We start from the raw sequence: 14104 nt of genomic DNA on the forward strand, positions 1-14104 counted from the left end.
GGGGACAATAGGGAAGACTCTCATCTATAAAGGAAACTTAATAAACATGTACCAATGAAGATTGAAATAACCAAGCAAAACTTTAGTTCAATGACGGAAACAAATTCCTCAAACAGTAATTTATAGACATTATTATTTTAATTGTTGAGCACAATATTAACTGTGTTAAAAAGACAAAATTTAACAGGCGTAATTTTAAAGATCCTATTGGCTTTATTCAATGATTTAAGAATCGGGAAGCATCCACCGTGACATATGGAAAGGAGCCCTGAGGTGCTGTGCAGAATGAAAGACTTTCAGGCAGAAGGGAGTGGGAAGGAGGAAGTTACACACGGCAAAAAGCAGAATGGTTACAGTGTGAGGTTACTTTCCCTGTAGCAGTCTGTTAGGAAGCTTACCAGCTTATCTCAAGGGCAACTTTGCCCAGAGAGTTGGGGTTTTTTTGGGGGGGGGGCGGGCAACTACTGCTTTAGCTGCAGATTCTGCAATATCTCCAAGAGGTAAGGAAGCGTTCCTGACCAGCGCCTCCTTTGCACTTAGGGGAAGGGTACTAGCCAGCTTAGCAGCAGCTGCTAAAGAAAGCGAATTTTGAACCACGGACCTCTCCTGGTAATTCTGATTTGGGTCTGTGGCTCAGGACTAGATGTAAGTCTGTAGACCACAAGGGTGGCTCTAGTCTGCTTATCCTTGCCTTGCGTCCCTTTGTACAGAGACTAGATGCAAGGTCTGTTAACCAGAGACAGGGACGTGGCCCCTCAGGGTTAGGGAGCCGGCCACAAAAAACAGGGCTGAGTTTGTGTTCTAACACCTTTATGACGGTTTGATTCCTGTACAGCAAACTACACATATTTCAGATGTAGCATTTGATAAATTTTGATAGATGTATACACCCAGGAAACCACCATCGTAATCTAGATAGCTAACATTTCCATCACTCTGCAGGAGGTGCAAATTTTGAATTCCCAATTTATCCCTTCCCATCCATTTTATCCCCTAGTAACCGTAAGTCTGTTCTCTATGTTTCTGAGTCTGTTTCTGTTTTGTAAATAAGTTCATTTGTGACTTGTTTTTAGAGTCCACATATAAGCAATATCATATGGTATTTTTCCTTCTCTTTCTGGCTTCACTTAAAATAACGATCGCCAGGCCCATCCATGTTGCTGCAAATGGCATTATGTTATATTTTATGGCTGAGTAGTGTTCCATTGTATAAATATACCACAACTTTATCTGGTCATCTGTTGGACATTTAGGTTGTTTCCGTGTCTTGGCTTTTGTAAATGTTGTAAATAGTGCTGCTGTGAACACTGGAGTGCATGTGTCTTTGAATTACATTTCCCTCTGGATATGTGCCCAGGAGTGGGGCGGCTGGATCATATGGCAAGTCTATTTATTTTTAGTTTCTTAAGGAACCTCCCTACTGGCTGCACCATTTTACATTCCCCATAGCAGCGTAGGAGGGCGCCCTTTGCTCTGCACCCTCTCCAGCATTTGTTGTTTGGGTTTTTTCATGACAGCCCTTCTGACTGGCGTGAGGTGGCATCTCATTGTAGTTTGGTTTGTTAGAGAAATGCAGTTAGTGATGACGAGCATCTTTCTATGTGCTTGTTGGCCATCTGGATGTCTTCTTCGGAGACATGTCTATTTAGGTCGTCTGCCCACTTTTGCACTGGGTTGCTTGTTTTTTTAATATTAAGCTGCATGAGCTGTTTGTATATTTTGGAAATTAGTCCCTTGTCAGTCACATCCTTTGTAAATATTGTCTGCCAGTCTGTAGGTTGTCTTTTTTGTTGATGGTATCCTTAGCTGTGCAAAAGCTTTTAAGTTTAATTAGATTAGATTCTGTTTACTTGTACTCTAGGAGCTGGTTTGAAAAAAAGATTGCTGTGATTTATGTCAAAGCGTGTTCTGCCTAGGTTCTCCTCTAGGAGTGTTATAGTCTCTGTGTTAATCCATAGTCCAACTCCTAGAGTAATTGTTTGTTGAGAAACTGAGGCATTGGCAGAATGACAGGATTACCAGAATCATGACACACCCAACAGTAATTGGAAAGGTGGAGTATCACTCACCCCTTGCAGTGGGCTGAGATACATGACCAATGGCATTATCTTTCCAGGCCAGAGCAAGGAGGACAAAAAAATCATACAGACCTTCATAGTGTCAGAAGTAGGAAAAGGATGATCAGAGAGGGAAGAGGTGGAAAGAAATGGTTTTGATCTGACATCTTGAGAGGAAACTGTCTGCCGCCATGTCAGCTACTTCTCTTCCTAGTCAGCGTGAGTTTGAGGTCGCCAGCATTGGCACAGGACCAGGTATGAGGCAGAGACTTCTTCACCTTGTCATTGGCAGGGGTGTCCGCAGTCCAGAATGCTTGGTACAGTCCCTTCCATGAAGCTCACTTTTGCGAAAGCATCAGAGTAAAACAGTAGTAAAATCACAAAAGACTTTTTAAGGTAACTGGAAATACATAGTAACATCATAGCAGGACATACCAGATTCCTAGGAATTTACACAATTTTAGAACATTTATATTAATAGCATGCATCCATACACATCTAAGAAGGGGTAGCATCACTTCTTACTATGTTTATTTAATATGTAAGAAGTTTATCAAATATTTTAACATCTGACCAGATGACAGATAAATCTCTTGCGATTGCAGGGAACCCGCATGAAATCTCAAAGTTGATTTGACGTCAAATAGATCCTTGTTAGAATCTGATTTGGGGAAAACATTAAAAGTTTGCACATTTGATTACATAGGATCACAGATCACTATGAGAGAATACTTCATTATCTACTTAACCAAAATGTCAGTACTAGATGGTAAAGGCAAATAAGACACTTAGGTAGTTATAAAGGAAACTGGCCTCTTAATAAATATTGAGAAGGCTGGGTTTTAATGAAGAGAAAAATAATTCTAATTTTGTACCAGTGCACTTCTGCTATCAAACTCATTTCTTTAGCTTAACGAAATCCATCCCAATCAGAACTAGCTTGATCACACATAAAATTCCTTTGTTACAAACCTTCTATTCAGTATTCATTCACATTTAGTCTTTTTTTCCAGCCTGGCACAAGCAGTCTACTTTATTAATGTTTCATAAATAGAAATAGTAAGTTAGGAAGAAAACTAAGTCATTGAAATTCTTAACCTTTAGACTCCATTCCTGGTGTAAACTAAGCAAGCAAGCAATTGTAGACTGGCCTTCTGTGGACGTGCACATTTATAATTTCTAGAAATGTATGTTTCATAGTAAATTGTTCAGTGTGGTATAAAATACGTTTACTAGGAGATCAAAATACACATTTAGTTTCTCAGTAAAAGCAAGCCAAAAATGGATCAATTTATGTTCAGTAATTAATGTTTCAGTATTTTCCTATTTGGAAATAACCTAGCTATTTAATGAACAGCCATTATTTACCTTATTTCAGTATAACTGTAAGGTTTCAAGTTACTAAAAAAGATTTTTAGAAACTTTGTCATGCTATAAAACAATTAGTGTTGAAAAGCTTAAATTTTTTTGGTTATATTCATTGAATTTACGTGTTCTGAACAATTACATTTAGATTACTCATGACAATTTCATGAGACATTAAACAGCTAACCCTCATATAAAAGAAATTCTGTAACAGAGTAATGAGCTTGTTTGATGTTTAGGAAATCTTGGTAGACTATATTTAATGCTAATAATTGTAAATCACCTTGTTTTAATTAAACTGACAAACTAGCTTTTGTTTCTTGAAGATTATCCTAGATCACATGAATCTGAAAAGCTTTTATACTCTCAGAAATATAAAAACTAACTCAAATGCTTAATTAAGACAGTGTGTCTATAAGCCAATTCAGTAGAGCTCTTTAGAAGTGAATTCGGGCAATAAATACTATGCGCAGGTAGAAAAAGATCACATGCCTGTAACATACAGACAGATGCAAACAGATCTTACAGATTTCACTGTGTAATATTAGCACTGAGGCATGTAAAATAATGTAAAACTCACTGGTTTATAAAAGAGCAGTTGGATACAAATTGTGTTTCTGGTAGATGGCGTACGCTAAGGTTACCTGCTCGGGTATTTTTAAGCCTTTCACTCATCAAAGATTTTCTTATAGGCCTAGTTTTCAAATAATCCTTCTATTGTTATATTTTCTTTCTGATCAGAATTATCATGATTCCTAGAGAAGATCAGGTAGAGAGCACTGACCTCTCAAAAGGCCTAGAGAAAGAATGCAGGCTCCACCAGGAAGGACGTAGGTCCTAAGTCCAGATCTTTCACCCCATCCGCAAGCCCTTTGCAGGGCACCGGGAGGACCTGGGGCTGGCTGGTAGGTGGCAGTGGTAGAAAGGGTAGGGTCCTGTGTCTTTCTTCGGCAGCTGCCTTTCTGTCCTAGTAAATGCTCCCTGTAGAAGACAAGGAGCGTGGTCTTCTGTTCCTCCAACACTTGGGTTCCAACCTGTGGAACCAGGTGATGTCACAGGCTGGCCCACTATCAGGGAGAAGATCTTAACTAAGATAGAAATCAAAAGATTCCCATGATCTTAATTTAGAGCTGCTTGTTTTTGGACTATTTTTCTTCACCTAGGTTCAATTTAGCTTAGGGGAGAAAGCCTAAAGTAGCTTTTACCCGAATATGTTCTGAGGTTTCAGTTGGGACAAAAGGTATTCCTGGCAGTTCTGAACCTCCCCATGGACACGAGTGGTTCCCCTCCCTCCCCAGGCCCAGAGCTGCTCTCAGAGCTAACCAAGGATAAACCAAGGGACAGAGGGAGAACGCCGCTGCGACCGGAAACCATGGGCAGGACCATAGGTTAGGGTAGGGTAAGAGCACAAGTGGAGAGCCACCCTCAGTTTCCAAGTTCTCAGGACACAAAATGAGACAGACAAGAAGGCAGTATCTGTCCTCTGGGAGAGGGGGCTGGCTTTAGAAAGGAAGGGACAATGTGAATTGTCACCTTCCTCTCAAGCAGGTAATACAGAGATTCGGGCAAGCGGACTCTGATGAGGATTCTCTCACCTTTCACAAGCTTCTGTCAGCTTTCCTCAGATCCCAGCTGCAGCCTCCAGAGTGAATGGGGTTTAAAGTAGAGAATGGATCCCCTGGAACCTTAACAGTCATACTTTTAAATAGCTAAAAGGGAAACTAAAATTAATCAATAATCTTGTAACAGTTTACTTTAGAAATCCTTCCAAGGGCAGATGTGGGGGCGCCTGTAAAGCCACTAACTGGGAGGACTTTGGGTTACGGTCCTGTCTGTGCAGAGGGGAAAGGCAATCCAGGTAGAAGATGAGCAGACGGAGGGCAGAGGGGACCAGCACGAGTCACCTCAGTCTTAGGTACCTCTTGTGTCTTTAATTTCTGTTTTCATCAGCCTCCTGGTGACCTCTGCATGGCGATTCAGATGGGGTTTCATTCGGGAGTTCTTGCGTTCAAGTGCACTTCATACATGAATAATGCTGCCTAATTAGGATGTTCTGCAAAATGGCCACTGAACTTTGAGGTTTTGTAGACGTCTACAGCTTCCAGGACCACAGTTCTTAGACATAACGTTAACAGTTGGGCCCAAAGGCAGTGCACTCATGTATCTGAAACTTGAAGGTACCATTTCTTCAGCTAAGCCTTGGGTCACTGGAGTCTAGGTAGCAAGCATTCTAACAGTTTTTCAGGCCACAATCCATGCCCACTAGGTTTGGAGCTGTAGCTTCCAAGATTGCCATTAACAAGAGATCTGTTATTCTAAACTCATTAGTAACTGAGAACAAAGAAATGGTACTGTGGATTGGGCAAGAGAAGGCCTTAGGTGTGTACCAGCAGTCACCCAATGTCACTGAACTGAGCCAGCAGACCCCACCACATGGGGACTGGGGGCTAACACGGGCTAGTGCTCGGTTACAGCCTACTGTCAGTCTAGGTCAGGAGCTCAGACCTGAGAGGGTCCTCAGAAAGGCTGACAAAGACAGAATTCAAAGGGTTCTTTTATCATGGGTACCAATACCTATAGTTCCCGGTGTCCTCAAGGCCATCGGAAGTCTCCTTCAGATTCATCTACTGCCACAAACCTGTAAATAAAAATTCAACAAACAAGTTTAAAGATCTTACTGACTTCATTCAGTAGTTCATGAATGGGGCAGCACTGAGAGAGTACACAGGGCCCAGGCCAGGCAGACGGGGAGCGAGAGGGGCAGGGAGTCCCTTCCCCCATCTCCTCCGGGGCAGCTTATCCAGATTTTGAAGATTCTGTACACAAACATCATTAGTTTCTAACAGATCTCTTGAAGAGCATAACATACTTATAATATGGCTAGCTGGAATTCGTTAGTGTTTATTGATCAGCATTGCCCAGCAGTATTCTGTGATGGGAGTGTTCCAGACATGCACTGCTCAATATTGTAGCCATATACTCACCAAGCACTTGAAATGGGACTGGTGGAATGAGTTACTTAATTTTTATTAAAATTAAAGTAGCATATCTGTGTAATGGCTACCATGTAAGGCAGCACAGCTACAGATAGTTTTCTGGAGGCAAAGTGAAAGGAAGAAGCCAGGAATGTGTAACCCTTAAAGCAACAAGTGGCAGTAGATGGGATCTGGAAATCCTACAAAGTAAACTCTGCAGGTGTACATACATTCAGTCTCTGAAATGACTACAGAAGACTTTGGCTGAAGTCAAGCAGAACTTACTTGAGGAACGTTAAACAGTGTGTCTAATCCATCAAGAACTTTGAGGCAGAGGGCTGTCACAGCAGCCCGAGTCTTTAATGACGTGGCATCTGTAATTAACTTTTCTAGATGGTATCGTCACTGGGGTTTTACATGAAACGCATTATTTCTCAACTGAAAGCTATAGACGGCCCTGCTACCTTTCCATGCAGCATCGTCAATAGATAATTGCTTCGACCCTTGGTGGGAGTTGTTCACGATGATCTAAGGCCCACAGTCCTCTGTGTAACGCCATCCTGATCCAGAGCCAGACTTCCTGCAAATCTGTGTGAGCTAACGCACTCTGCAGTACATCTCACCAATTCATTATGAAACTATGCTACATTATCACAACTGGCAAATTTTAAGTATAGGTTGTTTATCTTGATGCATGCTTAATTTTTCCTTGAAATGCCCTCCGTAGGTCCTAGCCTTTCCTGCAGTCATGGCGAGATGATAGAGATGCAGGAGTGACTCTTTTTGTCTCTCTCACTGTACTTCAACTACATGAAGACAAGGACTGTGTCCTTTTTATCTTTGTTTTCCTGAGTCTGATAACCCTCTGAACACTGTGAACACACTCCACATATTTGACAAATTAATACATACCTGTTTTAAAAGATATACGAACAGTGGGTTGAGAACACTTTCAAGGGTCTGGTCTCAGTCAAGGTAATAAGCAGACATCTGCTCATCTATATATCAAGACAGCATCTATATCATGACAGTAGCTGGAAAGACAAACCATGCAGGTTTGTATAAATGTTCTTCAGGAGTTGTATCTTTTAAAAACATGCACTAGACCCTTGGCATTCAACTATGAGACGTGCCGATGCTTTGGAGACTCCCCTGATCACAGATGTCCCTTCAGTACAGAATATCCCTTCATATAGTAGGTGTGTGTAGATGCAGAGAGAACCCCAGATTCATGATGAGATGAGTGCTAGGTATTCAGCCGTGCTCATGCCCTATGTCGTTAACTGACTGACTGACTCTCATACAAACCTCTGAGTGCATCAGGTTCACCAGCGCACCATGGGACGAGGCCAACCCTGACTTCAACTAGTGGACCTGTCAGGGCTTCTGACAACTCAAGAAAACATTCAGCATTCTAGCTACTAACACCAATGGTTTTTCTAAGATATGATAATTTCCTCAAAGAGCATACTCTGTTATGCTCCTTTCCCTTCATTATGGAAACAGCCCTCAACTTAGTGGTCATGGCACAACAATATTCCAGATGAACTGAGATCCCAAACTTCTGTTCCATTTTTCTTCAAATGGTTTCAAAAGACTAGTTAGCAGAAGTCGACGTGTAAGAGGACAGCGGTCATTGATTAGGGAGGAATATTTGCAGACCCCCTCAGACAAGAATAGGTAATCTTCAAAAAGATGTATTAGATGTGTCTTGATCAGGATAGCCATTTTAAAAAGTCACATTCAGACAGCCATTTAATCAGGGAATACATGGTTTCCTTTGTTGAGCAGCTTTTCCCAAGAATAGCAGTTCTGCAGTGCAGGCACCACATACTATTAAAAGGAAATCAGTCAGTCCAAAAACTGAATTACACATTCTTTTCTAGTGCACATGGAACACTATCCAGAACAGATCACATGCCAGGCCACAAAACAAGTCTCAACAAATTTGAGAACAGAAATGAAGCATTTTTCCACCCATAATAGTATGAAACTAGAAATCAATTACAGAAATAAAAATGGGAACAGAATAAATATAAGACAAAACAACATGCTGCTAAAAAACTAATAGGTCAAGGAAGAAATCAAAAAGGACATCAGAAAATACCTCGAGAAAAAATGGAAACACAGCTCTCCAAAATCTGTGGAATGCAGCTAAAGGAGTTTTAAAAGGAGAGTTTACCACAATACAGCCCTTCCTCAAGAAACAAGAAAAGTCTCAAATAACCTAACCTGCCACCTAAAGGAATCAGAAAAAGAATAACAAACTAACTGCAAAGTCAGTAGAAGGAAATTATAAAGATGAGAGAGGAAATAAAATAAACATTTAAAAGACAATGGAAATGATCAATGAAACCAAGAGCTGATGTTTTGCAAAGATAAATAAAACTGGTAAAACTTTAGCCAGGCTCACCAAGAAGGAAAGGGAGGCCAAATAAACACTGTAAGAAATGAAATTGGAGAAATAACAATGGCTCCACAGAGATGCAAATAAATAAATACATACACGCATAAATGTAAGAATGCTAACAATAGTTATATGCAACCAACTGTACAACCTGGAAGAAATGGACAAATGTCTAGAAACATACAACCTACTGAGACAACCTACTCAGAAGCAAGACGACACAGATAATTTGAACCAACCAATCACATGTACTGGTTGATTTTGTTGTTTAAAAGAATCAAAAAGCCTCGCAGCAAACAAAAGTACAGGAGTGGATAGCTTCACATGTGAATTCATCAAACATAAAAAAGAAATAATATCTGTCTTTCTCAAACTATCCCCAAAAAACTGAAGAGGATAGAACACTTTCATACTCATTCTGTGAGCCATCATATCCCTGATGCCAAACCCAGACAAAGACATGAAAGAGAGAGAGAATTACAGACCAAATCTCTGAGTATAGTTACAGAAATCCTCAACAAAATATTAGCAAATCAAATTCAACAATATAAAAAAAAGATCATACACCATGACCAAGTGGGATTTCTCCCAAGAATGCAAGGGGAGTTCAAAATAGCAAATAAATTGGTGCAATACACTATTAACAGAAGAAAGATAAAAACCACATGATAATCTCAACAGATACAATAAAAAGCATTTGACAAAAGTCAACATCCAATCCTGATAAAAACTCTTATCAAAGTTGGTATAGAGGGTTCACCTCAACATAATGACGGCCATTTACGACAAACACACAGCCAACGTGATCCTCGATGGTAAAACAAAGCTGAAAGCCTCTCCTCTAAATTCAAAAACAACACAAGGACTCCCCGGCTTCCGTCACTTCTTTTTAACATATTAGCAGTCCCAGCCCCAGCAGTCAGATTAGGAAAAGAAAGAAAAGGCATCTAGACTGGAAAGAGAGAAGTGAACGTGTCACTAGTTGCAGACGACACGGCGTTTCACACAGCAAGCCGCAACGCCCCCACCGGAAAACTGCTAGAACTAATAAATGAGTTCAGCAAAGGGGCCAGATTCAAGCTTAACATACAGAAACCTGTTACTTTTCGGTACACGAATAATGAACTATCAGAATGAGAGAGTAAAAATTCCCATTTAAAATCACATCCAAAAGAATTAAATACCTAGGACTAAACTGAACGAAGGAGGGGCAAGATTTATACTCTGAAAACGAAATACTGAAGGAAATTGAAAATGACACAAAGAAACGGAAAGACTTCATGCTCTTGGATTGGAGGAGTTAACAGTGTTAAAATGGCCATGCCACGACTTCGAATGGGGTACAATACGCAAAAATGCGGAAGCACTATGCTGCACACCTGAAACTTAAATAATATTGTAAGTCATCTATATATAGTTCAATTTTAAAAAAAAGTCAGACATGAAACTTCTCACAAGATCTAAAAGAAACCAAACCAAAAATAGAACTGTCACAGAAACTCTCTGGCGAGGCTTTGCCAGGAGCACGCTGCCTAGTGGGTAACGAGGGGCAACCCTGGAATTTGAAACAGGACTTGAAGTCAGCCGACACAAATGCCCCTAACTGGGGACTCCCTCGTGGCGGACCACTCGCTGTGGTGACAGGCGTGGTCAACCTGAACAACAGTGTTGCCCTGTCACCTGTCACCGCAGCATGTGAACCCAGTGCAGAAGTGACAGCAAACAGCTCGTACAGTATCAGCGGTGAAACTCAAAGGCGCAGACTGACAGGCTGTATTTTGTGCAGACTCTCCCGGGGGAGCCTTGGCGGCACTCTTTAGTCACAGAACCTGCTCTGACAATCCTGACATGAACCTCAGAGTCTCTGAAAGCCAAGTTTGCCCACTGCAGACACTATAGTGTCCAGTTACTGACTGTCTCCTTGAGCAAAGCTTGATAACTTCTGACAAATCAAAACGGACTGAGGCACAGGATAACAAACCAAAAAAAAAGAATCCCCTCCTCCCAAGAAAAATGTACTCAGTGATGAGTTCAATCATTATGCACTTCTCTCTCATTGACTTCCACGTGTCCTCACTCTAACAGGCCCAGACCCTTTCGGTGGAAGGTAAGGTCAAGTTCCAGAACCACATTTTAATCTTTGCAAAGAGGAGTAGCCTGTCTTTGATGTGTCCTGGGAACACGTTCAATGGTGGGAGAGACAGACGCTCCAGAAACTATGAGGACTTCGTCAGTATGAAATGGAACAGCACCCAGTTGATTTTCCTCAGTGATTTACAGCTTCTGATGCATTTTGACACCAATTAATTGAGTTGATACTCAAAAGAACTCTAAGGTAGACATCATTATCTTTGTCAGAAGAGGAAGCTAAAGCGCAGACTAGAAGATTTGCCTGAGAGCACAACTTGAAGATGACGGACATAGGGTGCCCCCCATTCTTATGATTCTTACTGTCCCACACCCCACTCAATACAGTCATGTCTCCGAAAAAGTTAACCCCCTTTTTTTTCCAGTAAAAGATGAGCCCAGTGTTTGTTTGGGTGTCTCATTTTTTTCTGAGATTGTCAGGCCATTACCACAGAGTTTGGACTATTTTCCTAATCAAGATGGAAGTCCATTTCAGGGGATGCTCTTTGAAGGAACATTTATATCACCTTGAGGGGTTTTACAGCTGAGTCTGCATGGTATCAGGAGGGAGCATAGCTCAAAAAAGACAGCATCGAAACAATAGACGTATGCCATCGTTTGCTTCCTAGACTGCTTGTGTCCCAGGGATTTTAAGTTAGAAGAATTCAAGAGGACTAGAGAGCAAATGATTTGGCAGAATCTCCCAAAAGCTTCTAGTCTGAGTTTCTCATCTTTGCTCACTGTTGACCATGTATTCAGGAGGTACTAATATTACTGTATTAGACATTTGACAGTTGCTTAAGAGAGTTAAATCTTAAAAGTTCTCATCATGAGAAAAAAGAATCGTAACTATGTACGGTGACTGTCACCTAGACGTTTTGTGGTGAGCCTTTTACAGTGTATACAAATAAATATCGAATCATTATGCTGGACATCTGAAACTAATATAACATTACATGTCAACTTCACATCAACTTTTTAAAAATGTACTTACTAGGCTGCCCTGCCTTTTCTCTTAATTCACGATGTCCATCACTCCCTCTCAGACCTCTTTTTCTCCCATGTTTACTCATTTGCTGACACTTCCTACCATCCAATCTTCAACCCTTTGATCTCTCTATCTCCCCTAACCCCCTCACCCAGACAACTCAGAGACAGTCCCTGGGCCGTGCATATTAGATTTGCTCCTTCTCCCCATTCCTCTAGCTCTCTTTAGGTCAGTCCAACACCAGTCTTTGTTTAGAGACTCCTAACAGCACTCATTCTTACCAGTCTCCTCTCCCTGCCGCCACCCAGGGCCACACCAGGGCAAGTCTCACCTTGCCCAAGTACAGGTCCCGTCACATCTCTCTGCTGCCCCCAAACATTTAATGGCTCCCAATGTACCTGACGATGTAAATGCAAGCCCGCACACTGCCCTTCAGTATCTCCCACAAGTGTATTGCAAATATGACTTCACAACTTCCCTGATAGCACAAGGCTCACTCAGCCGGTAACCTTTCAGCCAACACTCCCTACAGTTTGTTTTTTTCTTTCTTCTCACAGAAGGAAGAAAAATATTTTTCCCATAGAAAACATTTGTTACATGCTTTATTAAATGCTATTCTGCTTTCAAGGAGCATCTCAATGTCTCCACCTTATAAGTCGTTGGAAGTTTACCATTTCTGCTGCCTTTAAACTGCTACAACACTACTTTAAAATTAATGAAGAGTATATATACACACACACACCCCCATATATATGTGTACACACACAACAAAGTGGAATATTCATGTTTTAAGTGTATTTGGGGTGAATTCGGACACATGTAGACACTTGAATAACCTTCATCCATATCAAGATATGAATTTCCGTAACCCAGACAGTTCCCTTTGCCCCTTTCCAGTTTGTACGCATCTCTAGATAATAACCATTTTCTGACTCAATCATCACAGATTAGTTCCGCATGCCTTTGAACATCATACAGATGAAATTCTACCCTGGGTACTTCTTCCGTGTCTGCTTTATTTTAACTTACCTTTTTTCAGTCTTGTCATTGTGCACGTATCCAGTTCTGAACTCGTAGGGCACTTTGTTGCCACAACTTACAAGACACCCTTCCCTTCTTTCATCTTTTGTCCCACCACTAACAAGTAACCCTTTATAGGCAGAGGTGGTCTTGTTTGCCACAGTTCCCACACGGGGCTTTGACATGTATCGGGGGCACAGTACACGTTTGTGGGATTCAAGTGAGTAAATGACTCATTCCTTTCTTGGATCGCCAGAAGACTTCCGCAGAAAAGATCAAATGTGAGCCGGATGGCATGCCCTGCCGTGGAACTCCTTGCCCCTGGGGCAGACACTGTACAGAGATGACGGGTCTGCTGGGCGTCATGGGAAGAGGGAGGCAGAGCAGTGTCTGTGGCGCCGTATTACATCCGGTGAGAAAGACAGCAGAGGCTCAACATGCGGGGTAGTGAAATTCTGCATTTTGACGTGACCATACTCCTGAGATACATTACTGTGCCTTAGATTCTGTGGATTTTAGGATCACACATTTCAAACTAAAATGTCAAAAATTCTACTTGCTCTTAAATAATGGAATGTGATGAAGTTCAAGAATTCAAAGTCTGACTGCCAGTCAAGCAAATATTTAGAAGGAAAATACATTCCATTTGCCCTTTCAGTCTTTGTAGACAGTGACTCTAAAGCGAGGAAGAGGTGTTATTTATAGCAATAGCTGGAGCCTGGCACTCAAGCTACTGAAGTCTTAGGACGACGGAGTGGCAATTTAATGGGGCACAGAAAACTAGAGAAATTTTACAAAGGCTAGAAAGCTTTCTGTAGTGATGTCATATGCTTTTATGGGAAAAGGGAGTATCGCTTTGTTTCCAGGCTGAGGTCAGGACCGTATGTGCAATGTCATGACCTCTGACTCTCAACGAAGCCACAACAGTGACTACCGTGAGATGTGTCTGCCTCTGACAGCCCCTTTGTCCTTTTACAAACCACCTTAAAATCAGCAGAGGAATCATAATTATAGAGCAGCTGTTCAGGAGTAGCATTTTAGAGCCTCAGGAATGCAGAGAAGGAAGGTGCCTCTGGGCCATTTGGGTGCTTATTGTCAAGACTCTCGTTGACTCTATCTAAACCAAGTAATTTACTCAAGTTAATTATTAACCAGTTTAGTCAAT

General features: G+C 41.4%; 1 protein-coding gene and 1 long non-coding RNA gene across 9 annotated transcripts in view; one reads left to right on the forward strand and one right to left on the reverse strand.

Annotated features, from left to right (window-relative positions):
* GRM7 (glutamate metabotropic receptor 7) overlaps positions 1-14104 on the forward strand; it is an 893798-nt gene that overhangs the window by 790361 nt on the left and 89333 nt on the right. The gene's annotated exons all lie outside the window — the stretch shown is intronic.
* Positions 126-14104, reverse strand: part of LOC140686812 (uncharacterized) — a 137104-nt gene continuing 123125 nt past the window's right edge. For 3 of the 4 annotated variants that reach the window (XR_012060770.1, XR_012060768.1, XR_012060767.1), the window contains 4 exons: positions 5997-6060; positions 5018-5131; positions 4207-4456; positions 126-2398 (listed from right to left, as the gene is read on the reverse strand). This is a non-coding gene — a long non-coding RNA (uncharacterized lncRNA). The remainder of the gene's footprint in view (positions 2399-4206; positions 4457-5017; positions 5132-5996; positions 6061-14104) is intronic. The other variant, XR_012060769.1, reaches the window with a different exon arrangement.

Source organism: Vicugna pacos, chromosome 17 (genome assembly GCF_048564905.1).
Source record: "Vicugna pacos chromosome 17, VicPac4, whole genome shotgun sequence".
Taxonomy (NCBI): domain Eukaryota; kingdom Metazoa; phylum Chordata; class Mammalia; order Artiodactyla; family Camelidae; genus Vicugna; species Vicugna pacos.